Genomic DNA, 25,000 nt, shown 5'->3' with positions numbered 1-25,000 from the left:
GTCATGCTAACTGAGACATGGTATTCGGATAAAGATTATGTACTTTGTTTGCACGCCTACAACACCCACTTCCTAAATCGTACTTCTGGGTGTGGTTGGGGGGGGGGGGGGGGGGGTGGCTTCACTACCTAGGAAAGATATGGACTCCGAACTCCTAATCTATTATTGTGCTGCTACAAAAAAATTACTAGGTAATGTGCGTGCGCTGTAACCAAAACATATTTCCAGTGGGTTATCGTCCACCTGATGGCAATGTTGCGACTTTTTTTTTTCAATTTCTTGATTGTTTTTTTATGTTTATGAACGACCACAACTACAATGTTATCTGCAGCGGTGATTTCAATATTGACATGCTTGTAGACACCGTTATCAAAATAGAAATGCTCACGATAATTTCTTCTAATGGTTGCATTAATGCATTTTCAACACCAACGCGAATAGCACCGCTTTCTGAAACAGCCATTCATCTGTTCATATCCAACTGTCATATTTATAAGTTTCACAGTGGGGTCATAAGTTATGATTTAAGCGATCATCTTCCAATATTCCTGTGTGTAAAGATGTTTTCCACGAAAAATACTAAGAAATCTAAACTCTATTTTCAAGATATAATGAAAGATAAACTAGACAACTTTCGACAATGTATTGCATGTACTGATTGGAATGATATATTTAGAAAAGACAGCGCAGATCAGGCTTACGATAAGTTCATTAGGGCTCTTTTGTGCACTACATAAGAGTCCTTTTCCATCGAAATCTTTGAAAGTGCCCAAAGGAGCTCGCAAACCATGAGTAACACCGGAATTATTGTCTAAAATTAAGAAAAAGAATGCATTATATAACAGTTTCTTTTTTAAAGAGGGAGCCAGAAACGCTTAAGATTTTCAAAATCTAGCGAAATAGACAAAAGAACTACGAACCGCAAGGGCGCACTATTACTCCGCCCTGTTTCAAGCATCTAAAGGCCGTTCAGAAGTAATGTGGAGAAACCTAAACTTAGTGATACACCGAAACCGCTCGCAGAACGCTATTGAGAAGCTCAATATAGATGGCGTAACGTTGACAGGCAGTCCTTTAGCAAACGCGTTTAGTGATTTTTTTTTGTTAACCAAGGCAGAGTTGCTGTCGGGCGCAATCCATGTAGATATATTGATGAGAGCAACGTAAGTTATATATCCCTTGAGCCGGTTGTTCCCCCGGAAGTTATATCTCTAACAATTCTATTAAAAATCAGTAATTCCACTGACGCTGGCAATATTCAGATCCTAGCGGTTAACTATGTCATAGTTAACCTACCGGTTAACTATGTCTCGCTCCACCACTAACACATATTTTTAATCTTGCTATCAAAACAGGTGTTTTCAAAAATAAATGCAGTTAGCCAAGGTATCAGCGATACATAAAAAAGGCGTGACAAATGACATAGGCAATTATCGTCCTATTTCTATTTTACCTGGATTTTCAAATGTTTTCAAAACAATATTGCATAACCGATTAAGTTCATTTTGTGATAGGCATAGCCTGCTAAACGCCGCACAATTTGGCTTTAGAAAACATCGTTCCACGGAAGCAGCACTTTCAGTACAGAAAGAATTTATTTTGGAAAGAATTATTTAGGAGTATTAATAGATTTCACTAAAGCCTTCGATTGTTTAAACCATAGTATCCTACTACAAAAACTTGAACGTTATGGTTTTCGCGGTCGTGCGCGGAAACTTTTGAGTTCATACTTAAGACATAGACACCAATATGTGCATTTTAATGGTTTTTCTTCTTTGGGTCAAACCAACGAATAAAATATACTACCCTGGGGAACATCCGGTGTTCCCCAGGGTAGTATATTAGGTCCGCTCCTCTTCAACATATATGTAAAGGATGTAGTTAACATAGATAAAGAAGCAAAGTTTGTTATGTATGCCGACGATTCAAGCTTATTTTTTTCTGCCGACGAGCCAAACTTACTTATCAATCTTGCAAATAAAAAATTATCAAAATTAAATTCATGGACAAATGAAAACTAGCTTAAAATTAACACAAGCAAAACAAAAGCCGTTATATTTCCTCCTAAAAATAAAGAAGTCTCGCACAATACTAGCCTTATCTTAAATGCGTCACCTATTGACATTGTGTGTTCTTTTAAAACACTCGGCGTTATTTTTTCTCAAAAGATGTTGTGGGACTGCCACGTAAAACACGTTATCAGTAAGTCATCTTGCATCGTCGGGTTGGTTAATCGTAGTTGGTCTGTCTTGCCAATTTCTCTACGACTACCTGATATACAACTCCCTTTTCTACTCATACTTAAAGGGGCCCTGCAATCATATTAAGGTCGTGGGCTTACTACTAATCAGAGCCGCTAAAATCTTTTTTTTTTTTTTTTTAGTTTTTTTAGTGGTGTAGAGATTGTGAATTTGTATGAGTTTGTGTACGTGTATATATTTTTTCTCTCTCTGCTGCGGTAGGGAGGGGATTTAGCTCACTTATTTTCGTTTTATTGGTGTAGAGATTGTCAATTTGTAGGAGTTTGTGTACGTGTACATATTTTTTTTTTTTTTTCTGCTGCTGTAGGGAGGGGGGCAGAGGCTCGTCAAGCAACACTGAGTTGCTTTTTTCTCTGCCTCCCCTCTCCAAACGGAGAGAAAATAAAGACTTTTGACTTTTGACTTTGATATTTAAGCGTCTACCTTTTTTGCGGTTTCCACATCTCTTGGGGTTCGGGCCAGCCAGCGGGCGCGGAGAGAGTAACTAAATATCTGAGTTCATATTTTAACCGGTCGACGCGGAAACCACACCCCCCTACGAGGGCGACACGCGTTGCCGAAAGCGCGCAATATGTGACGTATTTGGTCGTGGGCTTACTACTGGTCAGAGCCGCTAAAATCTTTCTTTTTTTTTTTTCAGTCGAGACACAAAATATAAGTGTCGCAAACCGTTTCAATTTTGTATGAAAAAAGTTTTTGTTCAGTACTTTAGATCAGAAAAGAGACAACTGCAGTTTATAAAGTACGGAAACAAGAAAAAACCCGTCGACAAACCCGCCACCAAGCGGCGGAAAAAACGGCGCATACTAGAAAGGGCTAGTGGGAGGAGGCTCCGACGAACGACGAGCGTAGAAAAGTCCCGCATGTAAGCGGCGGCGCTGCGGTCGTATACCGGCTCGAGGATCCGACCGGTTCCGAGCGTTCCGAAGGCTTTCGGCGCGGGCTTGGCTGGCGATTTGGACATTTGCCGGTGTGGCAGCGCGAAGTGGCTCCCGTTCTGAACTGATCTTTAGCCCGTGTCTGCTGTCGTTTGTGGCCAATGAAGTGTTATGCCGAGTTAGTCTTTAATCGCGCAGCAAATGCAATGCGAGCCGCCCTAGCCGCCCGCTTCATACAGCCTATCCAACACGTGCTTTAGTGGCGCCCTCTCGAGCCGTGGACACGGAGTGCGACAGCCGTGACGCTCGATGAGCTCACTACTTCTCCTCTAGTTCACGGCCACTCAAGCCAGGACCTACGACGTCATGAAGGAGGTTATTTTTTGCTTGTTTTTGTAATTCTAATTCGCCTATAACTTTGAAAATAAAGCGAAATTTGAGAAAAGAAAAGTTTAAGTTACTACGTTCAGTGCGCTCAGGTTCGGTGCAAATTAAAAACCAGTCAAAAAGTTCTGGCAGGGCCGCTTTAATTTATTGTCACCACGTCAACAAACTTAGGTAAGATATTTTTACTTCAAAAGAAAATAATCAGAATTATGTGTAACACTCCGTATGACTCTCATACTGCCGACTTGTTTACCGCTTTGCAATTATTACTGCACATAATTTATATAATACAGGTTGAGCGTTTTCGCTTTCGAGCTGAACTTTCAGCACTGACCAAAAATATTCAGGCGTATCCCACTCGTCACACTGAGAATTGGAAAATGATCCCTCACAGAACAAATTATGGTAAACAAGTGCTCAAACACACGCTACCGTATTTACTCAACAGCCTCACGAGTAATGATTTTGACCTTAGCTAAATAAATGCGACATTTGTGCTGTCCATGCTAAAAATGTAATCATGAATGGCTGTCGAGCCACTCTATTTTATTCTTTATTTCCCTTCCCTGTTTTATAACTTATTTGTTGTTCTTGCTGCCGTCTGTTTTGCCACTGTAGGTGGCCGGAGACACGCGCCAAGCTGTTACTTTGCAGCTTTTTTTCCGGCCTGCCCTTCATCATTGATGAGAAATAAACTATTATTGTTATCAGTAGTATGCAAGAATCGGTTGTGCCGCGCGGGGTGCAAAGCGTGAAGCGCCGTGCATTGCGGTGCACGGTTTACAAAAAATGACCGTATCTCCACGTGGTGAATGATGTTGATTGGGACGAAGCTCTGGTGGTGTGGATGATACTGATTTGATTGCTCATAGGTAGTGCTGATGCTGCTGATTTTTTTTTTATTACTCAAAGGTAGTGCTGAGTTCCGGGTTGCATTTCGACTTTATTATTACTGCTTTAGGTCAGTGAAATGCAGAGCCAGTGGTTCTTCTAGCGGATCAGCTTGGATCCGCTATAAGGCGTGGGAACGCATCTCCACCGCTTAAGTCAACGGTCCATGTCAGAAAGAGAATGTGTGGTATCGAACGTCGTTATATACGCATTTGAGAATTTGACCGCCGCGCCCTCTCCTCTATAAACGTTGAGCCAATGCATGCAAAGTGTAACGCGATTATATACGCATTTGACCGCAGCGCCCTCTCTTGTATTTATTTATTTATTTATTTATTTATTCATTCCCTCAGGGCCCGAAGGCATTATAGAGGGGAGTGGACACACACATCTAATTGCACACAAAGACAAACAGTAATTAGGCAGGTAAGCATAAAAATCCAAAAACAGAACATTGTCAAAACAAAACACTGTCAACCAAAATCCAAAAAAATATTCGCAAAGTGCAGCTTTGAATCCGGCACTCTCGGCTATGCTGGCAACAGGTGCGGGAAGGCGATTCCAGTCCAGTGATGTCATGGGTATGAAAGACTGATGAAAGCTTGAGTTGAGCGGCCACATGCAACGTTTCATCCACGACAGAAATCCCAGCTCTTGAGTTCCTACCGCATCTCAGAGCCCCCTACTCGTCCCGCAGTGGTGGCCGAGTGGTTAAGGCGATGGACTAGAAATCCATTGGGGTCTCCCCGCACAGGTTCGAATCCTGTCGAGTGCGCAAACATTTTTTTTTTTTTTTATGTGAGCACGGGCGGACGGACGTTAATTCTCCCAGCCCTCGACGACGGCTGGGAGAATTCACCGCTTCGCACCTCCGTCCTCAGTTTCGCCACGGCACCTTTCCACCCGCATTGCGCGACGGTGCTACAGCTATCGGCGCATTTCTTTTTTTTTTGATTACTAAAGCGCTCGGGATACTGACGCCTGTTCAAGGCCTCCTGAACAGAAATAACCTTTCGACAGCCGAAATACGAGTTCGACGGTAATGTGTCTCAGCGACAAAATAATAAATTTAAAGCCAAAAGTTTGCATTTGGCTTTGGATGGAAAAAAAAAAAAAAAAAAAAAAAAAAGCCAAAATCTTGCACTTTGCCGGTTGGGGGGGAAGGGGGGGGGGAGGATGGAGATGAAGCTATCTGATGAACGGATGTCTGAATTTTCCACTCGGATTTATAAGTCCCAAGTGCCTGCACATACAGAAACGACAAGCAGTTGCCGGTTTTAGTTCGCATCCGAATGGGATGGAGGGATGGATATTATACAGGTTTTGTTGAAACTCAGTTGTATGTTACCTGTCAAGTATTTCAAATGTGTCATTGAGATAATGTGGGTAGAATTTTACGGGGAAGGTAATGTTATGGATGACGCTTTCCTCGACATATTTTATAACGAGGAGTGCGACGGTCACAGTCGCTGGACTATCAACTTGTCGGTATATCTCTCCATTAAAATCGGAACTGGCACTGCTTCAGAGCCCAACAGAAGTATGGTGTCGTCGATAAGGAGGGTTCTGCGTTCAGACAAAGACAGATCGTCCATCAAATAGTTGCAGGTGACATCAAGTCGTCAGTTAACTTTGTGAACAACGAAACGACATCAAATAACACCATAGTTTTATACGTTAAAGGGGTCTAAGCGTGTCGAGTTCAACAAAGAAATCCAATGACAGGTCCTAGCAGCTCGACCAGATATTGAGACAAGCTCTACGCATGATAGCCAACAGAAGAGACGATCGGACGGAGTAGGCGACTACATTTGCGGACTTTAGCAGATAGGACTCATGAACCCGACCTTAAAATTGAGGCGTCCGTTTATCTTCAACCATGCAACACAAAAGACGTATTTATAATCCCCCCCCCCCCCTGCATAATACAAAACATTGGTTATAATGTCACTACCTCATTGCTCAAACACAATACAGTTTTAACTCATTATTTGACAGTCGAGATGTAATTTATATTCAGCAAGCTTTGAATAGACATAAGTATCTCGAGCCTCTTATCAATATAGTAAAAATACTGTCCCGGCAACGCATCGATCGAGCCGAAAGAACGCGCAACATCGTCGGCATCCTCTACGTCAGTGGGGTTTCTGAGGCGTTGGGCCGCGTATTTAAAATGTTGGGCATACGAACTGTGTTCAATATTTTCAAGTCTTAGCTAACATTATTTGAAGACCAAAAGACTCATCTCCCGCTGAGACGGAAATAGGAGTGATGTGCAAGGAATTTAACGTATCATACATCTGAGAAACGCGATAAAAAAAAAAAATGAAATAACATGATGCAGCCAAGGTCAGCCACGTGTCCATTTCATGTCGTCAGAACTGAACTAATAAAGCTCCTAGAATCCTGGTTTATTCAACGTGATACATCGCACATGAGCATTCAGGATTCGGCTGTTCCTGGACACAAGAAAGAAAGAATAAATCTCGCGGCCCCCTACAGGACGCGTACAGAAACTTCATGATGAAATAAGTCAACTTCCTTGTGCACTGCCATGGCTATTTCCTGTACGCAAGATGCCTTTCGCTTAGGAGGAGAAACGTTTCATCAAACTGTTTATTATATTTTTAAGTCCAACTTTTTTTTTTCACTTTTATCACGCCTTACTCTATGTTCTTAAATCTGCAGTTTACGAACACGAAGCGCGGCTATTGCCCTGCATTCATTCTTTTGGATGGAATTTCGGGGAGCTCTTCCTTACATCGGCTCGGGGCGTCGGCAGCTGGCCCGGGGCTGATAGAAACTCAAAAAGAGGTTGGAGCTTCTGTTACGTACTGTTATGCAACAGAACGCAGCTCAGAACCATCAGCGTCTTTTCATTCTCCTGAACGGATAGACCCTCTATGGGTGGCGCTGCTAGAAACGCATTTATTTGGGAATCTTCGGATTTGCTCACCAAATCTATTACCGTTTTAGAACTTCTATGGTATATGAAGCCCGCGAAACGAGAGTTTCGAGCCTGGGGGAGGGGTTCGATCAAGCTGCGTGTGATTATGCTGCCCGGCAGGCGCCCAGCCACTCCATCATCCCGCATCTTGGCAATAAAAAGATCAACCGGCAAAAGGGTTTACGCGCAGTTCTGGCGTCGTCCACAACCGCATGATGGCGTTTTATTACACAACTATTCCCTAAGAGAGTTCCATACAGTTGTACAACCGCGTGGGGGAGTTGATTTATTTCCCGTTCGGAATGTACCGAGAGTACTGGTTTAGGAGATTCCCCAAAGTTGTTTCCTTAACCTACTTTCGGAACTTTCCTCAAGGCAGCCAAGTTCTGCCCAGAAGCAAGAGTGGAACATCTCTGGACACAATGAGTAGAACGGAGCACTGGGCTAACATTTAAACGAGAAATATGTGGTCTACCTTAGTTTGGCCGGTTAGAGTTGTGCAAGGTACTTTAGCTTCAATCTGAAGCTTCAAAAAACATTTTGACAATTTCAAATTATTAGCATTTCACGATATAAACCCTTTTGTTGGTACGCGGCTTTGATATATGCTCCCTTGCCATACTTATTTTGATGCTGCTCTGTTGGTGCAGAATGAATTTTCGCGTGTTCTTTTTCCGTTGTACTCTCTGGAGAATCCTTTTCTGTATTGTGTTTCCTATAAATTTGAATCAGGGATGGACCTTATTTTAAATACTATTTAAAAGGCGTGTGTTTTCTGCTTTGTATACAATTATATCTTGGGGGAATGCATATGTCAATTGAAAAGGGGTGCTTACAACTTTTCATCGCCATGTTAGACGTGTCAAGAGCATGAATCCTGTCGAGGCTGAAACAGGAGAAACGTCAACTGGAAGAAAATTTTAAGTGAACACGTAATGCACCAAGGCGTAATGGAACTATTAAATGTTCGGGGAAGCTTGCAGTTTTATTACCACGGGCGGCCACATGGACAAAGTACAGTTCGAAAAGCCTTAGTTGCTCCAGGAGTTGTTTCGGCGTCGACGAGACGACCGTTGGGGACCCCACAACGACGCGTAGTCCACTCTGCGCGTCGCCGCGACGCGCTGTGGAAAGAGCTGATTCACAGTGCTTCGAGTCCAGCGCGTACCAGCCCGCTCTCACGAACTGCTTCACTCCGTGCATGCTTTCCTTTCTGAGCTTGAAACGCAAAACTGGCGTTGCATGCCGTCTAGATAGAACACCTACGCGCCTTCAACCGCCATTCGTCGGTCCGTTCAAAGTTAGTCAACGCCTCAATTGGCGAGAGTTGCTGCGAAGTGTGAAGGGTTTGTGTCACCGTGGTTGGTTGGAAAAAAACCAGATAAATATATTAAACATAAATATCTTCAACACATACGCAACCCGTAAGGTAAAACACGGCGACAGCTGAGCTGTGACGTCGGAGCCGCTAAGGTGTCATTTCGGAGCAGATGGACTGCATGAACGCCAGCGGTGCGAGCGCCCATGTTAGAGTCCGCATAGGCGTTTCGTATTAAACCGAGGAACACACCGGACGAAAATTCTATAGCGTTTTGGAACCAATGAGGCTGTATAAAGTAGAAAGCATTTCAGCTGAGTGCGTAAGAGTGGAGCGTGTTTTCGTACGTCACTTCGGTAGAAGTAGTAACACTTGCTAAACGAAAGGCGCCGAATAAGCGTGGACAAAAATGTACAGGGTGTCTAAAAAAAAAAAAAAAAGTTACAGTTGTTGTTTTTTGTTTTGTCTTTTTTCCGCAAACATAAACTAGGCGTTGCCGAACGTCATTCTTCGCCCAAAGGTAGCGCTAGAAGTCACAAGCAGATGCCAAAGTTTCAGCCCGATCTAAAACCTTATTCAAAAGTTATAACTGATTTTCTGAAAAGTTCAATGGGAAAATGGCGGCCGACAGAGTTTTCAAATACATGGGGCTCTATGGCACCAGAAACCGAAAACGGGCGAAAATGGGCTCCTTTTTCCAATTAAAATTTTCAGAAAAATCACATAACTTTTGAATAAGGTATCGGATCGGGCTGAAAATTTGGCATCTGGTTGTGACCTCTAGCGCTACCTTTGGCGGAGAATGAGCGTTCGGCAATGCCTAGTTTATTTTTGCGGTACAAAAACAAACAAAAAAAAATGTATATTTTTTTTACACTTTGTAGACGAGACGAAGTGCACTCTCTAATTAAGTAAAATGGATAGGTGGGCTAGTTGGTACATGTTTAACTTGTGAAGCGCCTAAAAAACGAGGACACGAGGAAGACGAGACAGGAAAGAGCGCTTGGTCCTCTCTCGTTTTCCTCGTGTCCTCGTTCTTTAGGCGCTTCACAGCTCAAATGAAGGTTTATTCAAACAAACAGACACTATTAATTCCATCTTTCTGGCTATTCGTTTAGAAATTAAAACTCTGGATCTGTCAGGTGCATTGAAGGGACAATAACGCATTTGCTTTTCCCGGGCTTTCTGATACAGAATACATCGTAAAATTATAAGGCAATTTTATCTGTGCCCTGCCAGATTGGCCGGCGGGGACTGTGTTTCTAACCATGGATATTATAATGCGAAAGCATTAACTGTCCCATGGAGCGAAGCAACCGTTGTCTGTAGCTGCGAAAAATGACACATAAATTCCCATTCACTCCGACGCGTGCTGTGGCTCCGTAGCAACGTCTTTATCGTTGCTAAGGAGCCAGCCGAACTGCTAGCAACGCAGCGGGAGAGGAAGACGCGGGTGTTCGCTGGCCTGCCGTTAGGCCTAACGTTCGGCCTATTGTTATGCTTTGAGGTCTAACGTCGTCAAGCGGTACCCGCAGCTAGGACAATGATGATGATGAAAGGACACGTGATTTCAGCACGCGCCGCGCCGAGCTTCGCACTCCCGTCGCTGCCTCACCCAGCGGCACAACAGTCACCAGCAAACTAAAGTCCCTCGATATTTTTTCACTGCGTTTTACAAGTACCGTCATTCTTTGCCGCGCCGACATCTGTTTCTATTGGAGGAGAGCGATGTCACGTGATTTCCGGAATCGTCGCCACTTCCGTCCGCCATTTGCTTCCAAGCTGCTCGGCTGCTCCGTCCGCTCGCGTGTTTCGTGATACTCGCCGACGACTTTAGCTCGACGTCCTGGTGTTTCTGGACTGTAATGAGGCAAGTAAAGTAGTAAGCGTTTGTTTTAGATGACGGGGTGTTGCGCTTTTGGGTGCAGCCAGAGTTCTGGTAGTGGAAAAAAGTTGTTCGCCGTTCCGCTTCGGAAAGCCGATCTGAAGAGGCAGAAGGCATGGCTCGATCCACATGATTGGGAGGAAAAACTTCGTCCCTACCAGAAGCAGCAAGCTTTGTGAGGTGAGCATTTCTGGGCTAGTTACCTCTTCCACACACGTTCACATAGGTACACATGCGATGTTTTTTCTGACGCGCCTGACTGCCGAACTCCGTCTCAGCTGAAATGCGGCCTCGGTGCTCTGCCGTCTTAGCCCGTTGTTTTTCACTCAAAAACCCGGTTGTTCGCCGGCAAAGTTTTTCGCGTAGTCCGAGTTTTTAAGGGACACGATATGAATAGATGAAGCCGCCGATTGGCCGCTTCAGCTGTGTGTGTCTCGCAGTGAACCTCTAGGAAACACGAAAAGCTACTACCGAGGACAATATGAGCCGAAAACGCCTTTCATGCGTGTTTGGCTTACCACCTGTTTTTGAGAGAGCTGTGGTCCGAACTAGGAATAGAAAGCGAAGTTGAGGAATAATGGAGCTTGTCGGAGTTGCAGAAAAAGGTTGGATCGGGTGTTCCAGCTCGTACCAAATTAGCCCTTCCCACCGCGCTAGCAGTTTTGATGACGAATTTTTTATTCCGATAGAGAAAAAAGCGGCGATCACTCTTCTGTACTAATAGTGTGACGCTCTCTACCTCCAAACAAAGTCGAATTTTTTAGTGTTCTCAGTGCACTGTCCCGTGAATTGCAAGTTAGCCCTGTTCATTCTCGACAGGACCATTTTTCACCGGATCAGTTTGAACCTCGGATCTGGCAGAGCCATGGCATCAAAAAAGTTAAACCAGACGCTGTCACAGCAACTTTAGCCATAGGCTGCCAAAGCCAGTTCGATGACCACCGCGAGGAAGGGGAATGGGAAACATCCATGGTAAGTTGACACAGTCAGAGATGGTGAATTTGCAGTCACTTGGTTGCTAGATTTGGAATTAAAATGCTACCTATTTTAAGCAGGGGAGCCAATGCATGAGGAAGACAGCATCCAGACGCTTCCATCTCTGCATTCAACTGCTGCTCTCACAGGTGTCGTATTTCTTCCTTCACAGATTATTGAGAATATGCTTGTCCAAGGTGATGAATTAATTCAAGTAGCATTGAACTGCATACTGACAAAGTTTACAATTTCAGCACGAGACTTGCCCTCGCACACAGAGGCACAATCCAGCAAAGTGCAAAACTGCGACGAGGAGTCTGTGCCTCAGGCGGGCCCCCCAGTTGGTGAGTCACATGCGATTCCAGCATTTAGTAGCCGGGCACATGCAGCGACATGCAGTCACGATCATCCTTAACTCGAGCGTGTGCCAGGCATACTCTGGGCTAATTCTTCTGTTCCTTTTTTTTTTGGCTTGTATTTGCCCATCTCAAATGTGGTATGTGCTTTCTTGGGCATTCCTGCGACAATTGACTATCCTGCCATGCGTATATGTGCAGTATGTATCGAGGACATCATTAAAAAGTATTGGAATTTATGTCAGCATGCTCTTCTGTGCTTTGGGTAAGTGTTGATTTGCAACATACATGCGTCCCTGCCTGCTGTAATGGACAGCGTGAGTGGAATTTAACTGCCTGCTGATGAAATTCGCGGCTTCAGCACGAGCCTTGCCCATACTCACAGCCGCCCACTCCAGCGAGATGCAAAGCTGCGACTGGGAGTTTGTGCCCAATGCGGATGCTGCAGTTGGTGAGTAACATGATGGCCAGACACAAATGCTGCATGACATTGTTAGTGCGAGTACAACTGCGGTACTCTTTGCATTTTACTTTGAATTAGTAAATGCTGGCACCAAATAATAGGGTGCAACTTTGTGCCCGATATGAACATTTTTCATCCCTTGTTTGCATTAACAGTGTCGCACTATGTTAGGTCAGAACCATCCTTAACACCAGTGGGGTGAGGCGTACGGAATTCATGCCATAAACCGATCTCACCAGCCAGTTTGACTACGCGCCACCGCTGTCGCAATGCATTGAGGGAACTTCAGTCTTTCTGCACGTGCCCGAAGCACTGGAACCCTGCGCGTGAGACAGCACAAGCCGTTTCGGGCACCACCTATTGTGAACTAAAGTTATGGCGGCTTCATGCATGCGCCGAACGCTTGGTGAGGTGGGTCTATTGGTGGCAGGACGACAACAATTTCTTTCTTTTTGTCTCTATTGGTCCCTCTCAAAACAAATGCATTTCTGTGACCATTGACTACTCTACCATACATATGTCTGCTGCATGCACCATATTGTGGGGTTTCATTTTGTGCCGACAAAATTTACAGGTTCACTGCAAGTCTCGGTACAAAAATCGAAAATGGCAGGCTCCATCCTTATAAGAACTGTTGGTCAGCGCTCTGTGCTTAAACAAAGTAAGTCAATGCCAAAGGGTGCAATATTGCTTTTGCATGAAATTACACACAGAACATATAAGAGCTTTATGCCCATTCTCGATTAATGCTGCAGGGAGCAGCTCCCTCCACAATTATGAGCATTCCTTATAAAAGTACAAATGACAGCCGTGTGTAGAAGTGAACGACAGGACTGACGCTGGCTGTGCTCTTTGCTCACTACTCAGGTGTGGTTCCCTCATTCCTGGCGGCAGGCTCCTCCGTCCAGCCATGTACACCGCAGGGGACGACTGCCTCAAAAGGTGAGACGTTTCCCTGATTGAATGACGGCCATGTGTAGAAGTGAACGACAGGACTGACACTGGCTGTGCTCTTTGCTCGCTACTCAGGAGCGGTTCCCTCATTCCTGGCAGCAGGCTCCTTCTTCCAGCCAGGTACACCGCAGGGGACGACTGCCTCGAAGGGTAAGGCATTTCCCTGAACGAATGACAGTCGTGTGTAGAAGTGAACGACAGGACTGATGCTGGCTGTGCTCTTTGCTTGCTACTCAGGTGCGGTTCCCTCATTCCTGGCAGCAGGCTCGTCCGTCCAGCCATGTACACCTCCCCTGGGTCCAATAGGTCAATCAATTCCTGGTGCTCCCCTTCTTCGTTATCGGTTGCCCAGATTCCTCGCCAGAAAGTAGTCACCTGATCCACATCAATGTTCTCGTCCATCTCCTTCTGGTCTTCGTCAAGTTTCCGGTAGAAGGCAGACCGATTGAGCTCGAACAGCTTGTTCGTTTTCCGATACTCAATCCGGTTTCCCGCAGTGATCGTTTTTTTGTGAAAGACTGCCCTTTCCTCTTCGATCTGGTCCTCAAGCTTTTTCAACTGGTCCTTGTTGTTAGAGTGCTACTGGTTGGCTTTGCAAATTCGTTTTAATGCTCTCGAGGGAGCCTTGTTCTGTTTGACTGGTGACAATTTGCAGCTGTTGACTAAGCTCCTTTATCTTTATTTTAATGGCCTCCTTCCAGTTCAACTTCCTTTTGTCACCTCCTCATATGTCAGCTGGCAAGCGCAGATCAAATCATTCGGCTCTGCTAGAATATTCACCTTCTTTTCCAGCTCAATCCCGATGACCTGATAGTTTACTTCCTGACTGTACAGTTGGCTGTTTGTTATGGTCGCTGGCAACGGCCATTCTCATTCTTCGGCCACCTGACCACTGCCCGATTGAGTAGGCTGTTGTTAATTTTTGCACTGGGTATGCTTGTTTTTCATCGTTGTCGACGTTACATCCGCACGCTACAATATGTAGCGTGCGGACTACATAAATATTTAATATATACATATATACATCTAAAAAGCGTTAAGCGGCCGAGTGGCGAAGCTGGGACGAACGTCGTTTCCCTAGCTGTCTCGTGCTGCTTTTCCTCTTCCTCCTCTTCTCGCGTCGCCGTCCAAAAGATCGCCCTCCGAAAGAAAAAAAAAAAAAAAGAAGGAAAAAACGCAGGGCGTGGTTTATAAGATCCCTTGTGCAGATTGTCCAGCCACTTACATCGGCGAGACAAAGAATTTTAATGAAAGAATACGCCAACACAAAAACGACGTTCGCAAGCTCGACCACGAGCGCAGCGCAGTCGCCGAGCACTGCGAAGTCAAAGACCACCGGATTGACTTCGACAACACCAGCATTATCGACGCAGACACTAACAACCGACATAGGCTTTTCGTCGAGTCCTGGCATAATCAAACGACGCCAGGCAACATAAATAGGTGCCTTGGTGCTTTACCAACAGTGTATGTGAACGGTCTTCGCCATATTCATGAAAGAAGAAGATCGAGAAATGCGCCACATCCCTGAGAAAAGAAAAAGAAGATCGAAAAACGTCGCTCCTCAACGGCCACAGTCGCCCCTGACGAAGAACCGAGTCGGTTCGAAACGTAGGGCCCCTACATGTTTAGGTATTGGTTGGTTGCCATATTTTAATTACTGTATTCCCCAACCAGAGAGATTTCTCTCAAATGTTTAGTTTCAATTCTGGTTATGCTTCCGATTATACTTCATTGTCATTTTTGGCCACCAACCATTGGGCATCAGTCCATGTGATTTTTTACTTTGCTCAATCACCAGGGCCAACCATCTTTCTGGTGTTGTCTCCCTGTCGGCTCGCCTCACAATCGCCGCAAAAGCCACTTCTTTGTCACTAAAAATTCTCATCATCATCGCCATTCAGGTCGGTTGGTGGTCATCGCCGGTTGGGTTGGCACTTTTGTTATCATCGGCAATGGCCGCTGGGGTTCGTGCTGAATGCCTCAGTGGCCATTGCACTCGCGAGACGTCGTTGATTTCGGAGGAGTTTTCAGTTTCAACGCACGGAGAATTTTTATTTAGCGTTTCCATCCCTGTTTGGCAGTGACGCAGTCGTTGGTTTTCCGATAAACACCAGAAAACCAGTATCTCGGCACTCAAAAAATTGGAAACACAACCACCATGGACATCTTTATCTTTTTGAAGTGCTAACAGGAGAAAGGGAGGACACACCTATATGAAGAGAAAGACGAGGACTTGATCGCATGCAAGAAAAGCATTCATGGCGTCTTCTCTATTGTAGGAGTGCTGGTAGAGTGGGCTGGAAGGGTATGGTGTGCTCATTTTCTGCTTTGGCATAGTAGGCTGGAAGTGATGCTGTGGGTGCTCTTCTTCACACTTCCATCCTGGATCACTAAAATGGAGCGAAGTAGGCTATGAGCACACCTCTAGCTCACCCTAGTAGCTGTTTCTTTTTGTGTTAACTTTTATTATAAGCATATTCTCCTAATCTCCTGTGGGATGACTTGTTCAACTGCAACATTGATTGCTTCCTAAAAAGATCTTGAATAAAAAAATTTTAAAAATCTGCATTGTCTTATCCAAGACACTTTCTTCATATCTTCACCACCATGAATACACAAACTGCATACATATCATAACATCTGGCAGTTCAATTAAATTGCAACATAGTTGGGCTCTTCTCATATTTACTATTTATGTGCTTTGCATTTGCGTGAACCCAATTACATTAATTATATTTTACTGCACTGCTCATGAGTTTCAACACTTGTCTTTTGAGATATACAGTATACAAAAATGTCTGCACAATGCATGTGCTTCGTGTTGTGTTGTCCTTCCTTCCCCCCAGTCTCGGGGGTTTTGTCTAAAAAAATATCTACGTGAATGTTACAGTGGAAGCTAGGCAGAAAAAAGTAGACAGAGACATTAAACACGTTCATAACAAATTCCTTGAACGCGATCTAATAAAATTGGTCTTAAATTCACCGTTTAATGTGGCAAAATAATAAAAGTTGTATGCAACATTTCTTCACTGCACACTGAAGGTATGCTATCCAGCAATCAAAAACAGCGAAAGTTGCCAGCTAGAATCCTTCACAGAGTTATTTGAGACCAAACACGGCTCCGCAGTAGAGGTTCGAGGACGAGATTGCCCGTTATCGCATGTGGGGATAACACGTGCGATGGTGTAACTTCACCCGAAATATTGTTTGGGACTGGTGAGTTAAGTGCTGTAAATTCATCCGCACGGATCTCGCACAGCCCAAACTCGTCAAGGTCACTACTTTGCACGACGTTTGTTTTCCATCCAAACACTGCTACTAGTACTTATAACAAAATGCGTGTTGAAGTCATGTAGGTACACCCCAAAATAATGAGTTCCAGACGCGTTTGCGTCTACACCGTGCACACGTTTGCGTAGCATTACCAACGCTCGCCACGAGGGAGAATGGTTGCAAACAAAATGGAGTTCTCACAATAGCTTAACCATGCGACTCCATCGACGACGGAATTAAATTTTCGCAAGGTATTTGTCTTTATTACAAATATAAATAGTTTATTGTAACGCAGGCGCGCACATATCTAGCATCGCCGAGAGCATTGCTCGCGAAAGCTCTCGCTGCGGTATGATAGGGATTGCGGCAAAATATTGATATATATATGGGTGATTTCAGATAAGATCGACCAAAGGGTGGCTGGTCGACATTTTTAAATCAACTGATGTTTTTATATGACATTGTCTAGTGTCTGGTATAAACGAATCCACACTTAGTTTTGACCAGAAAAAAAATTTGGAGACAAGAAAAATCGTAAGGCTGGGAGAGGTGGACAGTTGCAATAACGCGCACTGATGGAGGGGGCAAGTTTGGAAGTGAATAATTAAAACAATAAAATTAGGACAATTTTAAAACTTTTTACAAACAAACTATGGGTACAACTTGCTTGTAATATAAGGTAATAATATTTATTAAAAATTTATTTAGTTTTCTAAAAATTGCCAAACATGCCTGCTCGAACGACAAATGGCAAATTTTGGAAATCTGTATCTCATGAAATAATTTAATCATTATTACATAACTTGCAGACATTATTTTACTAATATATGGCTATTATTGAAAAAATAAATAAGGTATCTGAGTGACACAATAGTTACAATTTATTTAGGCAAACATGGGAAAAAAATCAAACAAAGAGAAATTCCAATGCGAATAAAAAAAAAAAACACCACCTTCGATTTTTTTAAAATTTGGGTACCCTGTTATACTCTATTTCGGCATTCATTTCTATTAAAAACATGTTGCATCATTGCACTGTGAAAGAAGAAACAACTCCCCAAAGTAGGGTCCTTTTTCAAAGCCTACACTTAGCAGTGTCCTATACAAGAAGTGACTCTGAGTTCCAGTTTCATGAAACTTGGTTACTGCGTTAAAATCATCTGGTGGGCTAGTTGGCTAAACATAATGAGAAAATTAGCGCAAATACAAGGAAGGAAGAACGTTAGGACTTTCTATTTTATTATTTTATTATTTTATTTTGTATTTTCACCTTAATTATTTTCGCTCTCTGTATCACTTCTTTTTTGTCAGTACTTTGTTCCCCTCTCCGGGTTTTGTTTTCTTTTTCTTTTTCTTTCTTTTTCACCTTATAATTAAAGCCAGTTGTAAGTAGCGCTCTTTCCTGTCCTAACGTTCTTCCTTCCTTGTATTTGCGCTAAATTTCTCATCATGAAACTTGCACAAATCTTTTATATACATTTATTCAGATGAGGTCATTGATAAAAAGAGCGATCGGTCACTCAGTAAAAGGGAGGAGAAACTATATACAGCATTTTACATAAGCGTACAAAGTGGTATCATATTAGAGACTAATGATTTGAGAAAAGATGATGCAGTGTGAAGTTGTACCTTCCGGTATATTTTACATCTAGAGTAAAATAAATAACTTTACTTCCACACACAAAACCAAAGATATAATAGTAAGATATTTAGGTTGGCTGTGTATTTACGATTACAAACAATTTCAGGTGACGGATGCCATAGTGCCTAACTGGAGCAGCTTCGATGCTCTCGGTGTATGAATGAATCGTGGCAAGCCGATATATTTTATCCTGTTCGAGGATAACATTTTGGGATTTTTTTTATAGTGATTAGATAAATATTATTAGTAAACACCAACAAAAACAATAGGTTAAATACCCCGTGAAGAAAAATGTGATAAATAAGATGTCCCTGCATTCAAAATGAGCAGTCCTTGGGAAATCAAATTCGGCACTTTACGCTAAGGTTGCCCTCGCTGTACCCATTTAATAAAGTTGCTTCCAAGCAGATCCGACTGTCCGTGCTACATATACGTCACAGGTCCCTTCTGTTGACGACTTGCTGAGCCGCCACGCGTGCCAAGACTGAATGCCAGGGAAGGCGCGCACCGTCAGCCACTCTTCTTTTTTTTGTTCACGATACCGAACAACCTCATTTTCGTCCAGATATACAAGATGCACGCCTTTCAGTTTCTTTGATAGAACGCTCACCATTGTCGTGGCCGTCTGAATTGCGCTTACTGAACGTTCTCTCAGGTTGTTCAGCGTGGCCTGGTGCTTCACAAGTCCGCCAACTCCGTCACATGCATTTTTCCCATGTCCAGATGCAGAAAATAACCACTGGGCTTGTGGGCAATCGTCCTTTGCAAATTGGTGAAGCTGGTAGCGATTCTTGAAATGACTGGCGGCGCCGTCACTTACGTACGTCACGTACGAGTATACCGCAACGTTGTCTTCAACCCACTCCTTCACTTTTTCTAGAGCCAAGCAAGCGTGAGCGGCGTCGTGACACAGGTCCTCACTGATGATGGCAAAGCTGTTTGTAGATTTTCTTGTCGTCACTACACATGTAAATATCGAAACTTGTTTTTTTTTTTTTTTCAGTGATATGCTTGCACTTCGTCAGGAAGCACGATGGTCCAGTTTTCAGCATAGTCAAAATGAAAGACAATGCTCCCGCGTTGCATGCACTGTTTTTCATCGTAGATCGCTTTACCTTGCGTTTGCCGGATATGGTTGTGAAGTACCCAACTTCCAACCGTCACTTGGATGACTTTTAGGAAAGTCTCAGGTTCCAAAGTTTTTTTCACAAGGTCGCCGGACTCCCATGTTGCAAGCATAATCTCTTCATCCTCCGGGATATCAAGTTCCTGGAGTGTAAGAAACTGGCCTTTTGGGCAGTGATCACAGTCTCCTTGAAGGCACAGTTCTGTTGCTGGGTCGCACAGAAATGCCGAGTTCATTTCACCAGTGTTGAATGTTGAGCCTGTAACGTACTCTAGAGCGGCAATACAAAGATAATAATTGGCGCAGCGCACACAAACGCACACTTCCTGGTGTGGAATACATTGGACCAATCTAGGGCGCAACGAATAAAATTTCGTTAGCCCAACGCCGGAATCGGGATGCTTGTCTTTGTATATACGGAAGGCCTCTCGTATTGAGCGTGTCATGAAGCGCTTTGGCACGAACGTTTTCTCTCCGTTGAGCATGACAGAGATGACGTCCTTCTGGTTGGGACTTCGGCGCGAACATTGTAGCTCGTCTTTCGTGAAGTACTCTAGGGGAGCAGACAGGTTCTCAGGGCTCACCTTGCACCTCGTGTAAGGATCCGGCTCATACCACACGCCATGCTTTTCCTTGAGTTTTCGGGATTTACTGATGAGGTACATTGAGGCCTGTGGAATCATCTTTTGAACCTCATTCTTCGTCAGTGTTGACGGCAGGAGTGTAAGCAGTTGACAACGTTCCCGGAGAGAAGTGGCGGTTTCAAAGGCCTGCCGAAAGTTGTCCACCCACTCAGTGCATGTGGAGCATGTTGGTTCGGACGACCCCGATGGTGCGTCCCTGTCGTACGCAATACGTAGCCTTGAGCGTATATTCTTGACAGCAACCTGCTCCAGTTCTGTCTGCTTTCTCTTGACATAGGCAGGCCTGTCCCGACTTCTTACGACGCTTGGTTGTCTCAGCGGCGACACATCTGTAGGTAGTATGCTGCGATTTAGATCTTCAATTGCTTCTTCAGCTGGCACAAATATGTCAGGGCACTGCTCTGAGCTTCGCATCGAGATCTCTTTAGTGATGCGCATGAAGCAATGGTAGCACAGGTAGTCCGTCGCACTCACTTTGGTGGAACAGTCAGGCGGAAGAATTTGCTTCAACGAGTTTAGGTCCAACTCGCCAACACTTCGAAAATTCCGCTGCTTTTCTATAGTCTTTTTGTGTTTGCAAAAGAAATCTGCACAAAACACTCGTTCGGAGCTCCAGGACGTCTTCATAATGTATACATAAATAATAGAAATTAAACCCCAACTGATGGCATATAATTGCCAAGTGAAAGAACTACTGGGTGCACAAGTGACAAGTCCGAGGCTGAGGAGCTCACTCACTGCAAACGTACATTTGAAAAGAGAGGTCACAACTGAGGCTGTCGGCAAAGCTTGATCCACGTCAAAGGAAGAAAGAGGGAAAGTCTCCAGACAAAAAAATTGTGGTCAGCGGCCTTCGAAAAAGACTTTCCGGAATCGCACTGTCGTCCCTCCACGCGCTGATATGAAAGCACCCGAGCTTCTACCACGTGGTTCATGACACAGCCTGAGCCATGTCGGCGACCGGTTCGCGAGGGGTTGGCGGTGGGGTTACGTTGATGGTCACTCGGATTAGCCCTTGCTGTACTGAGCTACCGCCTGCAGTGCCTTATCGCCGGCTGGTGTCAACAACGAGAACACACACACCCTGTCTACACCAAAACTACAAGCGTTCACCGCACACGCGTCGCCGCCGCTTTTAAGCTTTTGTGAAATTGCTTTCTTTTGCCGCGGAGAACCGCCTTATCTTAACTACGCGCCTGCAATCCTTCCAGGCGGGCGTACACAATATCAAGCGTTTCGAGAAATGCCCGTGGAGTAGAACTATGGGAAAATTCGGAGCCCGCGATGTCGATATCGTCGCCGTTGTGTTAGTACGCCGTCGCGTACTGCAGTCCCCCGTTGGGGGAGGGGGGGGGGGGCGGTCTTACTACGATAACATGGCGACAGCGTTTACACTCTATGTATTTACGCGAGGCTCGAGTATTTGGGGATAATGCTGCCGGTTGGTGTGCCCCTTTGTGCCTGATATTATCGCCCGTGTCGCCAGCGAGTGAGATGGCGACAGGCATGACTGCTCAGTAAACAGGCGTCGGCGGCCATGTTTTGCTGGTTGAAGCGAACTCCCTTGTCCTTGACAGCGAGCAGGGAAATGCGAAAAAAAGATTGTATCGGCCGTTTTGCCAGAACTAGCGACGAGTGTCGTCTGCGGTTTCCGGCAACTATTTTGCCATAATCGTGAGCTTAGCGAGGAAATGATTTTTGCTAGCCACAGAACACTACCACGCAGAAAGGGAATGCTTGAACATGTTTTTGTTCTGGATATATATCAGGGATATATATGATAGAGAGAGAGAGAGAGAGAGAGAGATGAAGGTAGAGCGGAAGAGGGAATAGCATATAGTGTCGCAGGAGAATAAAGTAAACAAAGTTCCTAGTGGCCGATGGCTGCATGATCTTTTCTCGGATCACTAGTCCGTAATATGATACCTCTTTGTACACAGTAGTTTCTCCTTAATTTAAGTGTGCGAACGATTTCTTCAGTTATCATTGGCCTCATCTGAATAAAAATATATAAAAGATGTGTGTTGGTTTCATGAAACTGGAACTCAGAGTCAGTTCTTTTATAAAACACTGCTAAGTGTAGGCTTTGAAAAAGGACCCTACTTTGGGGAGTTGTATCTTCTTTCTCAATAAAATGATGCAACATGTTCTTAATGGAAATGAATGCCGAAATAGAGTATAACAGGTTACCTAAATTTAAAAAAAATCGAGGGTGGTGTTTTTTTTTTATTCGCATCGGAATTTTTCTTTGTTTGATTTTTTTTCCATGTTTGACTAAATATATCCTAACTATTGTATCACACAGATACCTTAGTTATTTTTTAAATATTAGCTATATATTAGTAGAATAATATCTGCAAATTATATCATAATGATTAAATTATTTCATGAGATACAGACCTCCAAAGTTTGCCGTTTGTCGTTCGAGCAGGCATGTTTGTCAATTTTTAGAAAAATACATAAATTTTAAATAAATATGATTACTTTATATTACAAGCACGCTATACCCATAGTTTGCGCCTGAAACGTATTAGAGTTCTCCTAATGTTATCGCTTTAGTTATTCACTCTCAAACGGGCCCCCTCCATCAGTGCGCGTTAATGCAACTGTCCACCACCTCATGCCTTACGATTTTTCCTGTCCCCAAGTATTTTTTCTAGTCAAAACTAAGTTTGGATTCGTTCATACCAGACACTAGACAATAACATATAAAAACATCAGTTGATTTGAAAATGTCGACTAGCCATCCTTTGGTCGATCTTATCTGAAATCACCCATATGTGCTTTTGCGGAAATAACAGCTTACCTTCGATTCACGTAAGTAACCCGAAGATATCCAAATTAATTTCACGTGCTGGAAATTACCGAAACAAGGAAGACTACGCTACTGCTAACCACATAGCAACACAGCGGAACCGCCCTCCCGTCTGACGTTAGGAAGCGAACAGGGTTGCCAGGTGTCTGAACTGCAACCCGCCAAACTTCTACGAGACATAGCCCAAAAATAGCCAAATGTCAATCCAGAAAAATAGCCCAAAAATAGCAAAAAAAAAAAAATTGTTCATTTGAAACGTTTATTTTGAACACGAAAGACACATAATACATTTTTATCCTTCAAATAGAAATATTCACACACCACTATTTCGCAGAGCCAATGGCAGAGCATGGGTACATTACTGAAGTATTGAAACGTGTGCGAAAAACCTCTGAGGGAACAAAGTCCTTACAGCACTGCTCTTGGCCCCACAGTCCGAATTTAACATACAAAATATTCTCGAGGGTTTCCTTAGACATCCTGTTTCGCAAGTCCGTCTTTGTGAGGGTGACTTGGCTGAACACACGTTCTACTGCAGCGTTTTATAGTGGCAACGTAAGCAGAAATACAGCCAGTTTCGATAGCAATGGAAACATGCACGATCCAGCACTCTTTGTGGCTTCTTTCACATTCTTCCAGAATTTTGTGACAGAGTCGTCACGAAAGACACGAAGCCTACATTGTAGAAGGATATACTCTGACTCTATAGCGGAAATAATGAACACCGTGTTGTGAGATCTGCAATGGTGCCGAAATGCCCAAGAAATGGCGTCCCTTGCACGTTCGGCGAACTTCCTGAAACGCTCGTACAAGCGCATGACATCATACCTTCCACTGTATTAACGGGACGCTTACTATCGGGGCATGGTGACCAGAATGACGTCACGTGAAAACTACGCAGAATTAAACACAAAGTATAGGTGCACGCCAATAAAAAGACAACCTAAAGAATGCGCAGAACAGGTGCTGTTAAGGCCGCAAGGAATCGCGCCGTCACTTGTTGAGATGGAGGAATAACAGCACACGCTTGCATTCGGACAAGATTCGGAGGTAAACAATTGCACAAGGCGCGAAAAAAGCAGACGAATTTGTTTGCTGTCACATACTTATCAGGGTTAAGAGAAGCGCCAAATGTTTACGCAACTTACTCTAACAAATACATTTGAACCTAAAAACCCAAGTGCTTTCAGGCATTTTAGTTCCAGCACCGGTCAGAAATTGCCCAATGCACAGGTCAGAAATAGCGCAATACACAGGTTAGAAATAGCCCGATGCACAGGTCAGAAATAGCCCAATACTAGCCAAATAGCCAAGTACCATTTTTTCCCGCCAACTGCAAATAAAACTAGCCCAATTTGGCTACTTATAGGCCAACCTGGCAACCCTGGAAGCGAATGGCGGCGCTAGAGAGGGAGAGGAGAAAATTTTTGGGGGAAAGAGGAATCGTAGATGGAAAGGAGGAAAGTTGTCGCTACCTGTAAAAACGAAAAAATATCCAGGGACGTTTCAGCAAACCAGGGCTATCTGCGCGGCGCAGCGCCGCACTCCCTGCCGGCGCTGCGGCCGCTTATGCTCCTCTCGGCGCCGAGGAACATGACGCCGGCGGCCGTTCAATTGGACATCAATAGTTTTTCATTCACAACTCATAAGAAGTGCCTAGGTGTCCTTAAAAGTTTTTCTTGCTACCATGCATGATTATGCATGTTATCTTGCTTGCTTGTTATCTTTGTTATCAGCGCCACGTGGACTAATGTTTGGTGGAGTGCCAAAAGTGGTCCGCGTTGATATGGAGAGCGGTTGACGGCGCGAAAACACGAAGTGTCTCACTAACAGTTATTGCTGTAATATCGCTGCAGCGTCGCTGCAAAATAGCACGAAGGACACAGGCACAAATATTTGTCCATTTCGTTGTCTATCCTTCGTGCTATTAAATTAGTGAGTGTTTGTAGCTCTGGTAACTGCAGCAGTTTTTTGTTTTGACTGTTGTGGTTTGGGCTAGACTGGTTTTGTGAGGGCGCGGCGGCCGTACCCTTTGGCTCCGTTCGCTCGTCCACTTTCCCTCGCTCTTGCAGCGGACGCCACTAAGGTCCCTCTGTACTGAAGGGAGCGCAATTCCTCCTCTCCACGCCGTTTCCTCCTCTCCATCTGCGCACATCCGCTTCCAGAAGCTTCGCGCCGCCGC

General features: G+C 44.2%; 1 protein-coding gene and 1 pseudogene across 1 annotated transcript in view; one reads left to right on the top strand and one right to left on the bottom strand.

The window, feature by feature from the left end:
- LOC8025400 (neuropeptide Y receptor type 2) overlaps nt 1-25,000 on the bottom strand; it is a 1,264,215-nt gene that overhangs the window by 1,175,635 nt on the left and 63,580 nt on the right. The gene's annotated exons all lie outside the window — the stretch shown is intronic.
- LOC115323855 lies at nt 10,391-13,273 on the top strand (annotated as a pseudogene).

The sequence above is a fragment of the Ixodes scapularis genome, unplaced genomic scaffold, assembly GCF_016920785.2.
Source record: "Ixodes scapularis isolate PalLabHiFi unplaced genomic scaffold, ASM1692078v2 PGA_scaffold9__187_contigs__length_104089568, whole genome shotgun sequence".
In the NCBI taxonomy this organism is placed as follows: domain Eukaryota; kingdom Metazoa; phylum Arthropoda; class Arachnida; order Ixodida; family Ixodidae; genus Ixodes; species Ixodes scapularis.
The sequence above is the reverse complement of the archived record's forward strand: the minus strand, read 5'-3'. Positions and strand labels throughout refer to the sequence as shown.